The sequence below is a fragment of the Nelusetta ayraudi genome, unplaced genomic scaffold (genome assembly GCF_046127955.1).
Source record: "Nelusetta ayraudi isolate G7.1 ecotype Tasmania unplaced genomic scaffold, CSIRO-AGI_Nayr_v1 ptg000060l, whole genome shotgun sequence".
NCBI classification, from domain to species: domain Eukaryota; kingdom Metazoa; phylum Chordata; class Actinopteri; order Tetraodontiformes; family Monacanthidae; genus Nelusetta; species Nelusetta ayraudi.
Window position 1 is genome coordinate 2,147,291 of NW_027466110.1, and position 14,385 is coordinate 2,161,675.

General features: G+C 49.8%; 1 protein-coding gene across 4 annotated transcripts in view; it reads right to left on the bottom strand.

Moving 5' to 3' along the window:
- Nucleotides 1-14,385, bottom strand: part of dip2a (disco-interacting protein 2 homolog A) — a 68,797-nt gene that overhangs the window by 34,983 nt on the left and 19,429 nt on the right. The gene's annotated exons all lie outside the window — the stretch shown is intronic.

Sequence of the window (14,385 nt, forward strand, 5' to 3'; positions counted from 1 at the left end):
CGTCTCCGGCGGGGGAGGGAGAAGTGGACGAAGAGGAAGAGGAGGGTGAAGAGGAGGAGGAGGAGGAGTAGGGGGAGGAGGAGGAGGAGGAGGAGGAGGCAGCCGGGGTCAGCGGAGGCGAACGCGACAAAGTCAGCCGAGTCCTGCTGTCACCCTAATCAAGACTCCTGGGCATCCTTTGTCTCCTTGCTGCTGGTGGAGCAGGAGAGTGAGGAACCCATCTCCCCTCACTCTACTTTCTCATCACTCCCCCTCCCCGCTTTCAAACCCCATACTCGAGTGAGACCCCCCCCCCCCGCCCACACACACACACACACACACACACACACACACACACACACACACACACACACACACACACACATCCCACCCCATTTCCATCGAAGCTCTCACCCCCTCCCTCGGCTACTCTATCTCACTCTTTCCATCCCTCTCTCCTCCGCAGCTCAGGTCTCCACACAAAGCCGGACTGGGCTGCTGGATTAGGGTGTCAAAGCAGCCCCCTGCCCCCACTTTCCCCACATACCAGTCTCCCATACACACACACACACACACTGTACAAGAACTACTGCAAAGCCATCGCTTACCTGCTTCAACACGTTTATCCCGGGTACCTTGTCTGAGGAGCATTGAGCTCTTTTTTCCCCCCTTTTGTGACTGAAAAGTGCTGATGAGGCACTTTACAGTCACAATGTCAGCCAATAATCACAGGCTCATATCGCACATGTGGCCGCTTTGAGAGAAAACGCCGCCTTTGTTTATCGAGGAAAGGAGAAGCGATCCTTATAAATAACTTAATCATTTTCTTTCTGCGTCTTTCTGCGTGTAGGTCAGTTGAGGTTTCTGCAGTCCTGCTGCAGAATCTGGCCCCGGTTCACCTCACGGCAATGCATAGCTCGATAAGGATTATTCAGACTAGTGGGGCTGCACAATTATGTACATTCTCACAAAGAGACTGAGATGAGAATGCCGGCTACTGCTGCCGTCTACCGCGGTTATAAGCCTCGATCACACGTCTAAAACCAGTTTAACTGGCCTGAATTACTTACCAAAAAATGTTCATTGCACATACGAACAGCTTGATCGCATCCCTTTGCAAGCAGGCAAAGCATCGGCGCGGAATTTGAAGGCAAGCGTCTCCTCAGCTTCTTTTGTTTTGTTTCGATGTTTTATCTTTTTACGGTCAAAGTCATATCAAATTGCCATCATATGTGTGACATAAATTCTACCGGAAGGCGAAAGTCAGCCTGGGATCAAAGGGGCATAAAGGGGTAAGTGTTACAGGAGAAGAGGGGCTGATTGAAGATGACAAGCTGCTTGACACAGAGAGCCAGCTGGAGGGGAGTTGGAAGGGGGGTGAAGGGCTTAGAGCACGAGCTTTAGGGAGAATTTGGGGACAGAAGGCGGGGATGAGGAGAGCAGGGCAAAGGGATAAAGAATAAAGCAGGATGAATGACTAAAAGGTAATGACTTCCACTTCCTTTCTCACACACACACACACACACACACACACACACACACACACACACACACACACACACACACACACACACACACACACACACACACACACACACACACACACACACGCGCTGATAGTCCTGAACCTAAAGTACCCGGGTGTCTCTCCGTCTCCATCCATCAACCCCCACAATCACTCTGTGGCATCGCCTCTTAATTAAGTAGTGCCACCAAATTAGGAGAGCGAATGAACCCTCAATTACGACTTCGCTGATACAGAACCCCCCTCATCGCTTATGCAGCGCACACACACGCATACACTAATACACACAGAGCCCAAAAACTCATCCACCCCCCACTCCCCCACCTCCTCCAGGCTCTGTATGGCTGGTGAGCAGACAGACTGCGTGAATAATAAGACATTAGCCGCAGCAGCGAGATACTCAGGAGGCCCTGCAGCTGTGCGCTGATTTGAGGGTGGGATTGTGCAGACGCGGCGGCGGCGGCGGCGGGGGAGGGCGAGCTGCGGCATAATTAACAGGCAGCCGAAAAGAAAAAAAAAAACACTAATACTGTACGCGCGCTCATGGAAGGAATGCACGCACAAACACACACCCGCAGAGAGGATTGAAAAACCCTCTGCATCAATTCTCACAAAGAGACAGATGCAGATCAATTGACGAAGCCAACGCCAAAGCAGATGGATCGGATGAGGGATCCCAGCAGCGTGCCAAGTGTGTCACCCCGCTGCTGCTGCTGCTGCTGCTGCTGCTGCAGTCGAGTGAAACGGTCATCTCGGAGCGGAACGACGTGACCTCCTGGACCAGTGAAACCCTGGACACAGAACAGGCTGATGATTTAGTCCCAGTTTTGGGTTCCATACATGGGAATGCCCCCACGTCAATAAGCAATGTCATAAGTCCCGCAAACAGCGTGTGAAATAAATGGATGCAGGAGTGTGTGTGTGTGTGTGTGTGTGTGTGTGTGTGTGTGTGTGTGTGTGTGTGTGTGTGTGTGTGTGTGTGTGTGTGTTTATGTCTGGCTCCCGTCCAGACATATTCATCTCAAGTCTATTTGGACACATGATACGCAGGCCGGGTTTCGCAGTGTCTGAGCGATGTGCTTCTATTGTGGCTTACGGCCAGGTTTTTTTTTTTTTTTTTTGGGGGGGGATGTGATATATAAACATTCGTCCAACTCCCATGGCAAGCAGGAAGCCCCCCCCGACGTCATCACAAACTATAAACGGGCACGTTTCCGAATAAGTCATTAAAGTTTTCCGTGTTTGACGAAAAACTCTCACATTCTCTCCGCCTGCCCTCGCAGAATGTGTATGTTGTGTGTGGTTGCATCTCTTGATGCGTGTGTGTGTGTGTGTATGTGTGAGTGTGCAAACTGCGGAGCAAGACATCTGTGTGACAGGCGTGACCAGTGTGGGAGCTTAAGAGTCTGTCTGTCTGTCTGTCTGTCTGTCTGTCTGTCTGTCTGGCCACAGCAGCACCGCTCTGCCTCCAGCTACACTGTGATGGACTTCGGTCGTTCCGAGAGCGAGCCTCGACGTACGACCTCGAGTCACAGCAAGAAGAAACGATGAGCACGCGTGCGCTCGTATCTGGGATCTCCGGCTACTGCCGACCGAGCTGAGAGCAGCCTGAACAACCCAGCCTCCCCTGGAAAGACAAGGCAATTAGGAGGCTGAACTGAAGGAGGTATTTGTACCTTAAAGTGAGCACTTTTCAAAAGCCAGAAACAGAACCGGTCCGACTAGTTTGCGTCAGTACCCTGCGTTTGCAGCGTCAGGGAGTCGGTCCTCAAGGTTTTAACTGCCTTCATTTGGCCCAGCTCCACAAAAATGTCCTTTTTGTGTGTTTTTATGGTTCTTAACATCAGGCCAGAGGACTGCTGGTTGAAAATAAGCCTCTGACTAACACCAGCACATTGTCAGGAATGTAAATTAATGTGCACTGTCCTCTTCAAAGGAAATAAATTTACGAATAAATAAATAAACGCAGCGTTCTGAACCTGATGGGAAACGCCACGGCGGCCCAGATGCCGCCATAACGCAGCTCAGCTGGCCGGACACGTCGCCCTCTCTGCAGTCCGACCTCACGGCATCGCTCGGGGACCTTTTAAAATAGCCCCAAACAGGAAACGCGGCTGTTTTTACAGCCCGAATCTCCGACTGTTAAAGGTGTTACGACTGCACACATGCATCAAGTTTGAAAAAAAAAAAAAAAAAAAAGAGGCAAAAAGCCACTAGCCTGGAAGCGTTGACAGTTAAAATGGCCTCCTGGCTCCCTCCAGCACCTGCTTGGCGTCGGTGCCACTCCGGGCCTATGCGGCGAAACCGCCTGAGAGCCCTGCCGCTGGGAGATACGGCGAGCTGGGACGACGACGGCTGGAGCTCTGTGGGATTTGCTCCCGTCGACTGTAGAGGATGCGGACCAGATTTATTGTCTTCTCCTTCTCCGCACGCCCCCCCCCCTTATTACCACATGAATGGCCGTGTTTCACGGAGGCCTGACACGGGCTTAGCCGCTGAGCCGCTGGCATTTGGACACAAACGTAAACACCTTTAGTGCAGAGAGCAAAGAGAGGGCGGCAGGCAGGCAGGCAGGCAGGCAGGCAGCGGTGGTGGTGTTGGTGGTAGGAGAACTAGCGGCGAAGCATCGACACCAGAAGTGGGCAGACTTTTTGACTGGTGGGTCACAATGGGTTCTAAAATTTGACAGAGGGGCCAAAGATATATCATGAGACGAGTAGAAAACGTGTACTTCAATGACTACTGAAAATGAACAAAAGCATTACAACAAAACGTGTGTCTTTGAAGCTCCACGGGATTTAGATCTTTATTGAAATGACTCTGAAAACACTGAAAAAAATGGAGGAAATTCAGCCATTTTATTCCTTACTTACTATTAATATAATTACTTCAAGTTCGGCTGGATTAAAAAGTGGCCCCTGAGCCGTAGTTTGCATGCCTGATCTATACACTGGCACCGTGGCAATCCCATTAGAGAGCGTGCACACACACACACACACACACACACACACACACACACACACACACACACAGATATATACGTCGTGCTAACGCTGATACGGACCATCAGCCCCCCTGCTGAGCAATTGTGTGCATGTGTGTTTGCGTGTCCCTATCTATATGTCCAGGGGCGGGGCTAAATAGCCTCGCTCCGGGTCTAACAAGCCATATGGATCAAGTCTTTTGTTCCTGCGCTTTGATTATTTGATCAGATTTTCGGATTGCAGCGCAAAAAAAACAGCATGTGTTTACAGTGAGCTTTCCAACTGTGTGTGTATGTGTGTGTGTGTGTGTGTGTGTGTGTGTGTGTGTGTGTGTGTGTGTGTGTGTGTGTGTTTACCCAACACAAAAACATGCCATTATTTTCTGTTATCTCTACGGCTGAGAAATTGCGCGTTTTCAAATGCGCGCGACGTCCAGGTGGGTGACAATCAACAAAGGTTCATTCATGGCCTCAGGTCGACGGAAGAAGGAAGCAGGAACACAAAAGGAGAGCAAACAACCTCAAAGAGAAGTCCACACCTGCGACGGGTCGGCCTTTAGCACGAGGCAGACTGCAGGCCGGGAACGGCAAACAGCAGCGTTATCACAAGATGTATCGGCCGTGTTGAAAAAGCGCACGAGGTTGCACAGCTACAAACAGGAGCCGAGTGATTTCAGAACGTCACGCTACCACTGAATGATTCTGATTTACAGCGTCAAAATTTAAATCACATATCTTGAATGGCATGAAAAAATATCCCTTAAACACAAAGCATCAAATTATAAAGTCCTAATTCTGTCACAGTATTGTGAAAGCAGCAACAATTTGGACACCAAAGGGGCTTTAGGGCCAAGAGAACGTCTTCTTCTCTAGACACAGGACTGCGATCCTGATGGATAGCAAAATACGGCTGAACGTACACAAGTGGCGAACAGACCGTTCTCACCAGGCACTGGACAGGATGCCAGCGGAGCCTCACCTCCTCTCCAGCACCATCTGTTCCCCTCTTTCCTTTCACTCTCCTCCCAGCAACACAAACGCTGCAAAATGTGAAAACACATCATTCCAGCCAACAACCAGGTAACAGCCATCCCTAAAAATTCACCCAGACGTTTAGCTGGCTTGTAATCTATTCCTGTTGATGTACACAGCTTGGAAGTACAAATATGAGTCCTCTTAATAACAAATTCACTCGGGTCTTTTTCTGTTGCACTGCTCAGCAATCAGGAAAACAAATCCTTAATTTTTTTATAATTGTTTTTAGGATTCTCTGAAGATGTTTTTAGGTGGAAAGTTTGTCCATTTGTGATGTCACACAGCCAAGTGCTAGTTCAGCCTTGTTTTTGTCTCTATTCCAGATATGTAATAGACCCAACAAAGCATCAGTTACAGCAGTGTGACTGTAAAAACAGAGGGCTAAATCTGCTGCCTCTGCTGCAATGTCACGCCGACGCAAAAGATGTCTGGCAGGACCAAAATCCTGTTATGGTGTTAATGACACAGAACTGACCAGGAAATTTAAAGTTGCCATTGACAACGAGACCTCCTGAACCCTTTAGAGCGCTTACAGTTAAAACGTGCACAAGCTCACGGACGTTCCATTAGAGCGGAATCAATAAGTGGCAGCGTGACACTAGGGCCGCGTCGGCCACGAGGACGGTTTGAACCTCGCTCTTTTCACTGCGCCCAAGTAATTAAGTGGAGCGGCGATAAACCCGGTCGAGGCCGGACATAAGCTCGTTAAAAAATGTTAACACCGCATCAACATTGCCCCCGCCAGACCCACCCCCTCCCCCCCCCCCCCCTCCTACCCCACACACCCTTTTACAAACAGGACCGGGGTTGTCTGAAACATCTGGCTGTCCCTCAGACAAGAAGGAAATCAAATAAAAGCCACAGCGGATATAAAAGCTTCCAGATATTTCATTTCATGGTGTCTGACGAGTCGAAAAGTGTGTAGCATGTGAATGCAAAAGAGACAGCTGGTTAAAATCAATCACGTCCATGCCACACACACACACACACACACACACACACACACACACACACACACACAGAAAGTGTTGTATGTGGCACACTCATACAAGAATGTTGAAGAAACTTTTTAATCATGTCCACTGAGACGGAGGCTCAAGAATGTGCATGCGCACCCACGTGCACAGACGGTGAGCAGCGTGCAGACAGAGAGAGAGAGAGACAGAAGGAGAGAGAGAGAGAGAGACAGAGAGAGAGAGAGAGACAGAGGGAGAGAGAGAGAGAGAGAGAGAGAGAGAGAGAGAGAGGGAGAGAGACAGAGAGACAGAGAGAGAGAGACAGAGAGAGGGAGAGAGAGCGAGGGAGAGCAGGAGCAGAATGAGGAGAGAGTCCAGCTGGAGCACATGTGCACAGCTCCTGTTCTAATGAGACTATTAGTCAGTGGCACAGCAACCACAACTGCTACCCAAACACACACACACACACACACACACACACACACATACACAATCACCTGCACAATATGCACTCTCTAAACACACACTTATTTGAAAATATTCAAAAAACGAAGGCGCCCCGTGGGAACGGAGCTGCAGTCATCAGCGTGACACGTCGGTTCTGCCGCGATGAAGCGATACTCGGCTGAACAACTGGGCCGGCCAGCGCGCCCGTCAAACTGCCTTATCGCGCCGCGAGATAGCATCGCGCGCGTTCCCAACGGAGTGGCCCCGCTGACGCCGGAGCTGCGTCGGGCTTTTATCCGTTCCGTCCAACAGAGGGCGCTGAAGCGGTGCGCAGCCAGCGAGGCCTGAACAGAGAGAGGAGGACAGCAAATCCTTTCAGGTGGCCTCTCCGCGTGGTTCATCATCTCATCGGGGTTTGGCTCGTCTTCACCGAGTCCCTTTTGTTAGCCGCGCGCGCACGCGCACACTCACGCACGCAAGGTCAACGTGCACGAGGCGATTTTCAAAAATGCGTCGGGAACAAAGGGCTTGCACTCTGTGACTCACGCCGGGGCTTTCACGTTGTTCTTTCTGCCCCGTTGCAGAATTTTTCTTTCTCTAACAAATTACTGCAGTTGAAAGTATGGGTCGCACTCGGTTAGGCTGCTAATTCACACTGTTAACGGCAGGTTTCAGCAGCAGAGCCGGGAAAACAATAATAAGTGCGAGACGCAGTAAGAACCTGATACTGTCGCATTACAGTTGAGACACTGCACTGCAGTATAAAAGGTATGCACTGGTGTGCATGTGACGTCTGTGTGTGTGTGTGTGTGTGTGTGTGTGTGCCATCTAATGAGTGAGCTCCTAATGAGCTGTGTGATCAGCTCGATTCAGCGAAGGCTTTACCTCAGCACGAATAATCGGCCACCCTTGCACAAAGTGAAAAGGTTTTGACAACTGACTGAGGGCACGCAGGCTCGGTGTTTTACTGTGAGCACGGAAGCAACGACGCCTCTTGCTTTAAGGGCTATTTCTGCGCTGGCCTTTGCTGCAGACAGAGAGACAGACTATGCAAATGACCTCAGGATTCAAATCTGTGCTTGTAAATGAAGGTGACTGCAGCAGCAACTTCCCACAACTTTGAAATAAAATGAAAAAGGTACAAGGAGGGGGAAAAAAATCGCCTAGCTATTGAAATAAGCCCTTTGTGAGGTCACAAATGGCACTAGCACCTCTTTTATTCTAGCCACTCCTCCTTTGCAGTCACCTTGTTTTGATCTCTTCCAAACGTGCAGAACGATCAACAATAGCAATCACAGCATTGCACACACACACACACACACACACACACACACAAACACACACACACACACACACACACACACACACACACACACACACACACACACACACTTATTTCCAGGAGGATGGAAATAAGCGCTGTTACAGGAGGCTGCAAACAGAGGGCTAAACCTGCGGTTTTCTGGAAGTTTTTCAGGTAATCTACAGCAGCTCCACTGGTATCCAAGATTTTCCTCTTGTTTTTTTTTTTTGAAATCACACTTCAAACACAGGACCTACGAGATTCTCCGACTAACCCATCCAGACTCGGTGCCAGACCTGCAATCTTCCTGTGATGGGATTTCTTCTGACATTGTGCTTTGTTGTGAATCTAACACCATCCGGCCATCTCAAAGGCATCCCAGTGCTTCGTTAGAAATGAGCCACGTTCCTTTATGCCGTGCCAGAGCGCTGAGAAGGCAGATGTGTCGGGTCGCAGCAGCCACCAGGGGAGAGAGAGGCAGTGAGGCTGGTAGCGAGGGAGGGGGTGAGGGAGGGAGGATGAGTGCACGGGTGAGTGGCGGATTATCATTGCTCCTGCGAGAGAGCGACGCCGGCCTGCAACCTGAGCACGTAGACAGATTGGATCTGCACGCCTAACTCCAGCAGCACGCAGCTCCCTTCAGGCTGAACTCGTCTGTGCAGCACGACGGATGTTCATCTTCCTCTGAGACTCCGACTGAAGGTCACCGTGCATGAACGCAAGAACGTTAAAGCGTGCGTGTGCTGCAAGTTCATATTCCTGCATGTCCACCTGGCAACATGACTGCTGGCAGTAGATTTTGCAGGGATAGCATCGCGGATACTGATATTTTGTTTGAAAGAAAGAAGAAAGAAGATGCTGTAATGCAGCCTACATGGGTTGTTGGGTAGTTGGGTGTTTGTTTGTAATTGAAGTCTCTGTGTATATCTAAAGTGTGTTCATGACTGTTTGGACTTTGACCCTGATGCACTTCACTCGTACACTCCCCAATTTTGTCCAAGGACTTAACTGAATCTGCTAACCGATATTTTGTACTTGAAATGTCATGACATTGAATCATTTTGTCATTTTTGCCTTTAGTTGGTTGATTATGATCATGGTAAAACACGATACAAAGATTTTCAGCACAAAACATGTATTTTTATCGGCTAATTACAATACAAAACAATGTAACAGTATGAAAATAACAAAAAAAGCAACAATGGAAGGCGACAGAACCCTAACAATGCCAACAACGCAACAAAAAGTACCTTTGATTACACACAGATATTTGTGAAAAAGAAAGTCAGGTCGTAGGTCCTTCACAACTAGAGAGCGAGAGAGAGAGGGGGAGAGAGAGAGAGAGAGAGAGAGAGAGAGAGAGAGAGAGGGAGAGAGAGAGCTATGCTGTTTACTTAGAAACTCTTGGAGAGAAGCTGTGAAGAAGTTGGAGCAATTTTCCCGATGTCTGGAAGAGAGACTGCAACAACAGTATTGATCTCATCACGCAAGTATCGACCCGATACCAATACTCATCTTGTGTATCGATACCATCGATATTTAGATCGATAGGCCTAGCACTATCTGACAGTACTGTCGCACCAGATGGCGATGAAGGTCCTTGTCAATAGCCAATCGTCAGCGAGCATTCCCTCATGGCAGACACCTGGGACAGAAGAGTCCCGCCTCCATCAGCGGGCAACTCTCTGTGAGGGAACAGCGGCGGCAGAACGCCTAGTTTACATGCCGCCTGCTATTTCAAGCCTCGCTTTGAACTGAATTCGCGGGGGCTCATTTGGAAACGCAGTAACTGCAAGAGTTGCCCGCGCCGTCAACTCGTGCGTCACGTCACGAGGGCCGGCGCGGCGAGAAAAACAGCAGCATGTCATCGCTGAGAGCCGGGGCTTAAGCTTCCGTCACGACGAGCCAGCTGCACATTATGCGGCGCAAAGTCAAGTGACTGTGAAGATAAAAGTCCGCGCGGCGAGCTCCGACGACTGGTTTTAGGCTGGAAAGTAGGAGGCTCCGCTAAAAATAGTTCTGGAGATGAAAAGTGAGGAAATGGAGGAAGCGCTGTCACTCTCGATTACGGCGACGCTGCGTGTATCTTTAACCGACTTCTGCCCGTGCATTCCAAAACGTGTGACACAGCTCCTCACGCCGGCCTCCACTTTTATTTTTCCGCACTCGCAGTGTGAGATAAGGCGCAACGTGTTTTCCATGCAACTCCGGATCCGGCCCCCCCACCCCCACCCCCTCGAGGGTACCTGGCCTTGGCACGGAGCCCGCCTGAGTAAACGAGTGGCTCGCTCGCAAGAGGGATGCAGACATGCCTTTGATGTCTCTGGGCTGGTGGGATTCACTGGGACAAGACGGGGAGGGAGCGATGGAGGCGGGGGGGGGGTGAAGCGGTCGGAAAAGGAGGAAGACATGAGCATGAGATAGATCACGACAAAGTGAAGGTGGAGACAAATACGAATGAAAGGTATTGATTTAGCGGGCGAAAAGGAGAGAATACAAATAAAGCGTCGGGCGTTCCAACTTTGAAGTCGAGAGCCGGGTGAAGACTCTCACACCGGGGGGCGGGGGGGAATCATAAAGACAGCGGACGGCTGGAGGAAAGGCAGCGCTGACGCGTCGTGATGAGCTGACAGGGGAGTTTTTCCCCTTTGCATATCTGATCTTTGTTTTTCCTGTCAAGTGACATCAGACAAAGGAGAAACTCTTTGAAGGACCACAAACAACTTCCTAATTGAAAATATTCGCTGCACTTTAGTTCCTTGCTTGCATCAAGATGTAGGTTGTTTTTTTTTCCTCAACCCCAGACTTTCTGGCAGCCTGCAGGTTTGTCCCAGGCCAGAAGTGGCAATTTAAAGTAAAGCCCCCTCCCCTGCATGTGCGACGTCGCTCCAGACTGGTGAGCGGTCCAAGATTGTCTGGCCCAAGAAAATCTCACCATGGTAACGGCAGAAGAGGTCTTTATCCAAGGTTATCCGAGGACCAGATTGATTCTTCAACTCTAGAGGCCCCGCAGACGGCTGGAAATGAAACTAAAAATCGGGTCAGCACTACCGCTCGGCGCTGTGGGTCTGGTGCTACGTGCAGGCAAATTTGTCTTAAAGATAAAAATATCACAAGTGAAAAAAAAAAAAGAAAAGTTCCTGCGGAAACAGGGTGTGCTTCATCAGAAGGTAAACAACTGCGGATTAAAGTGTCACACGGAGCGATGGGGGAAAAGGAGCGACTTGAAAGGGGGGAGCAGGGAAAGAAAGAACACTTTGCAGGATGGAAAGACAACTTTATCTTTCCTTCACACTCTGTCACCCCCCGTTTTCTCCCCAACACCCCCTTACAGTTGCCAGGCTCTTCCTGTTCCATTGTGAAGAATGCTGGCTGCACGCACAGGAAGTGGGCTCTTGGGTTTCCTCTCCGCTTCCTATTGTTGTCGAGCGAAGCCGAGAGAGGAATGCGTGTGGAGCGGTGTGGAGAGGGCGGGGCGAAGCACACACACACACACACACACACACACACACACACACACACACACACACACACACACACACACACACACACACACACACACACACACACACAGTGTGTTTGCAAGTAACCAGGAAGGAACTCCAAAGGACCTTTGAACTGAAACGCACACGCACCAGCGCTGGACCCCACTTCAAACATAGGGAGAGCGCAGGAGAGGCCGCACGTCACATTGAGAGGCCCCCCCACCACCACCCCCACCCCCAAATTAAAGGGCTGAAAATGTTGCATTTGCATCATCAAGCGTCTGAATATTTAACATTTGATACGCTGGCCTCTGAATCTTAAGGTAATTTCACCACTCATGCTCAGCCATTAAAATGAGCAAACAGAAAACGTGCGGCGAATTTTAAAAACAGCTGTCAGCTTCACCATTAAATTGAGGGGAAACTGAAGGAGAAGCACACGTCGGACCAGATGGGAACTCTAATATATAGACATCTATGTCATATCATTAGACACCTGAACCTTCGCTGGTTAACTGCTCGGTGTTATGAGTCATTAGGGAACAGAATAAATCACCAGCGACGGGCACTCGGCTGTCACGTCAGCCAACTCTATTTAGGACTCCATTGATTCATCCCAACACAATAGAGGCTTGAAAATAGGGAGGAGTTTTAGATTTTTTTTTTTCCCCTTCTCCTGGGCTGGAAAGATCCTGGTCGTCCTCCGCCTGATCCGACTTGTGTGGCTGATTGGGAGGAGGGAATCGCAGCAACAACGGAAATCGGAGCCCTGTGGTTGATTTTCCAAGAGGCGGTTTGCTTTTATTGTCATTCAACACGTTTGCCTAATGCTTGCGCGATTTATTATCTGCAAATCTGCTAACAATCGGCAAAAGTGAAGGGCCCTGTTCAAGCCAAACAAGCCACCGCAAGGCAAAAATGTCTCAGAATCCTAACATGCTCTAATGGTTCTCAGACAAGGTATTATTTTGTTTTACAATCCAGTGTATGCGGTGGAGGGTAATTGTTGTGCTTAGATATTAGATATGTCGTTTCTTTCACCAATGGCTTGACAAGTGATGGTGACTTTGTGCTTTGAGTTGCAATTTAAATTCTGTCGCAATTCTGGACTCGGTTAAATCCACGTGACGTTTAATATTTTGAGGGCTAATTACTACATTCCAATGTGCAGCCGACAGCAACGCCAAGGGAGACGAGTCCGACCGGACAGACGGGTCCCTGGAGGAGGAAGGCAGAGACGCTGGGCAGCGAGGGAAAAGGGAGCAGGGAAGCAGGTGCCACAGACGCTGATAGAGAGATTGATTTAAGGAGAGCAGGGCAACGACAGCGCGGCATCATGCAATCAGACCCTTTGTTCAGGGGTTGGGTGGGGAGGGGAGCGGGAGGGGGGGGGTGAAAGCGGGGGGGGGGGGCTGGCAGTGCGGAACAGGAGTGTGTGTTTGATGGGATGGTAAATTCTCTGAGGATGAAAACACAGCAGAAGCAGGGGAAAGCGAGGGGGAGCAAAGAGGCGCCGAGAGGAAAAAAACTTGCAGCGTTGCCGAATCCTGTCAAGCGTCACTCCGAGTTTCAGACTCTGTGACACCTCTGAGCAAAAGGCATAACAGCGGATGCAAAGGGAGTGTGTGTGTGTGTGGGGAGGGGGTGGGGGCAGGAGGGGTAAGAGAGAGTCTGGAGCAGTTGGAGCTCTTTGGCAGAAACTAGGAAACTTCCAGATTGCTGTCACTTCCCCATCCGCGTCTGATACTGAAGCCTCTCGGATGTGACAAGCACCAAGGGTTATAGGTCCACTGTGTAAAGTTTGGCTTGATTTATGATTTTTATATTGGTAAAAGCTTAACATACTGCCCATAAACACAACAATAAAAGTTTATACTCGAAGTACAATAAAAGTATATAAGAATGCACAAAGCAATCAGGGTCTTGCTCCTAGTTAGCTGCCATCTTGCACGCTCATTTTTTTATGGAAGCTCAAAGCGCCCTAGATACGAAACAGGCTGTCAGACGGGCTTCCTAAAAGACCAGATTTCCTTCTACATACACTGGACCTTTACATTTGTGGGAAAAAAATACTGTTGTTTTAATTCTAAGTCCCTCTTTGGCTTGACACGTGAGTCCACCTGACAGCCCTCCAGTCCGTCTCCTCTGCAAACAGCCGGTCAGGTGACACACACATTCAAGTCCGCTTAAGCAAACGTACTGGAGCAAGAGTAAATACAGCGAGCCACACCTCAAACGGGCCTGGGCTTTATTGCCGCAGTCAGTTCAAGCACAATCAGTCCCCTGGCGCTTTGCACTTGAGAGGTAATGTGTGCACGGGGGTTAAAGCTCTCGAGGTCTGGCGTGAACGTGCGGCCTGAGAGAACTTCCTGTCGGGATATTACGCCAGAGTCGGAGTCATCCTGCGACTGCGAGCGCGCCGTGGACCACTCGGAGGGTCTGTCGCTACAACGAGGATGTGCAGGTTACACTCCAGAGGAGGCAGCTGGGGCCCCTCCACTTCTGGCCGTCTCAGCCATTCATGAAGGTTTAATGGAGCGTGATAATAAGGGCCAACTAATCTAAAGGGGTGATGGGAGGTTAAGAGACCCTGGCTGACCTTTGGGTCTCTAAAAAAAAAAAAAAAAAAAGACGAAAGGGGGAAAATGCGCGTGCATCTGTGTGTGTGTGTG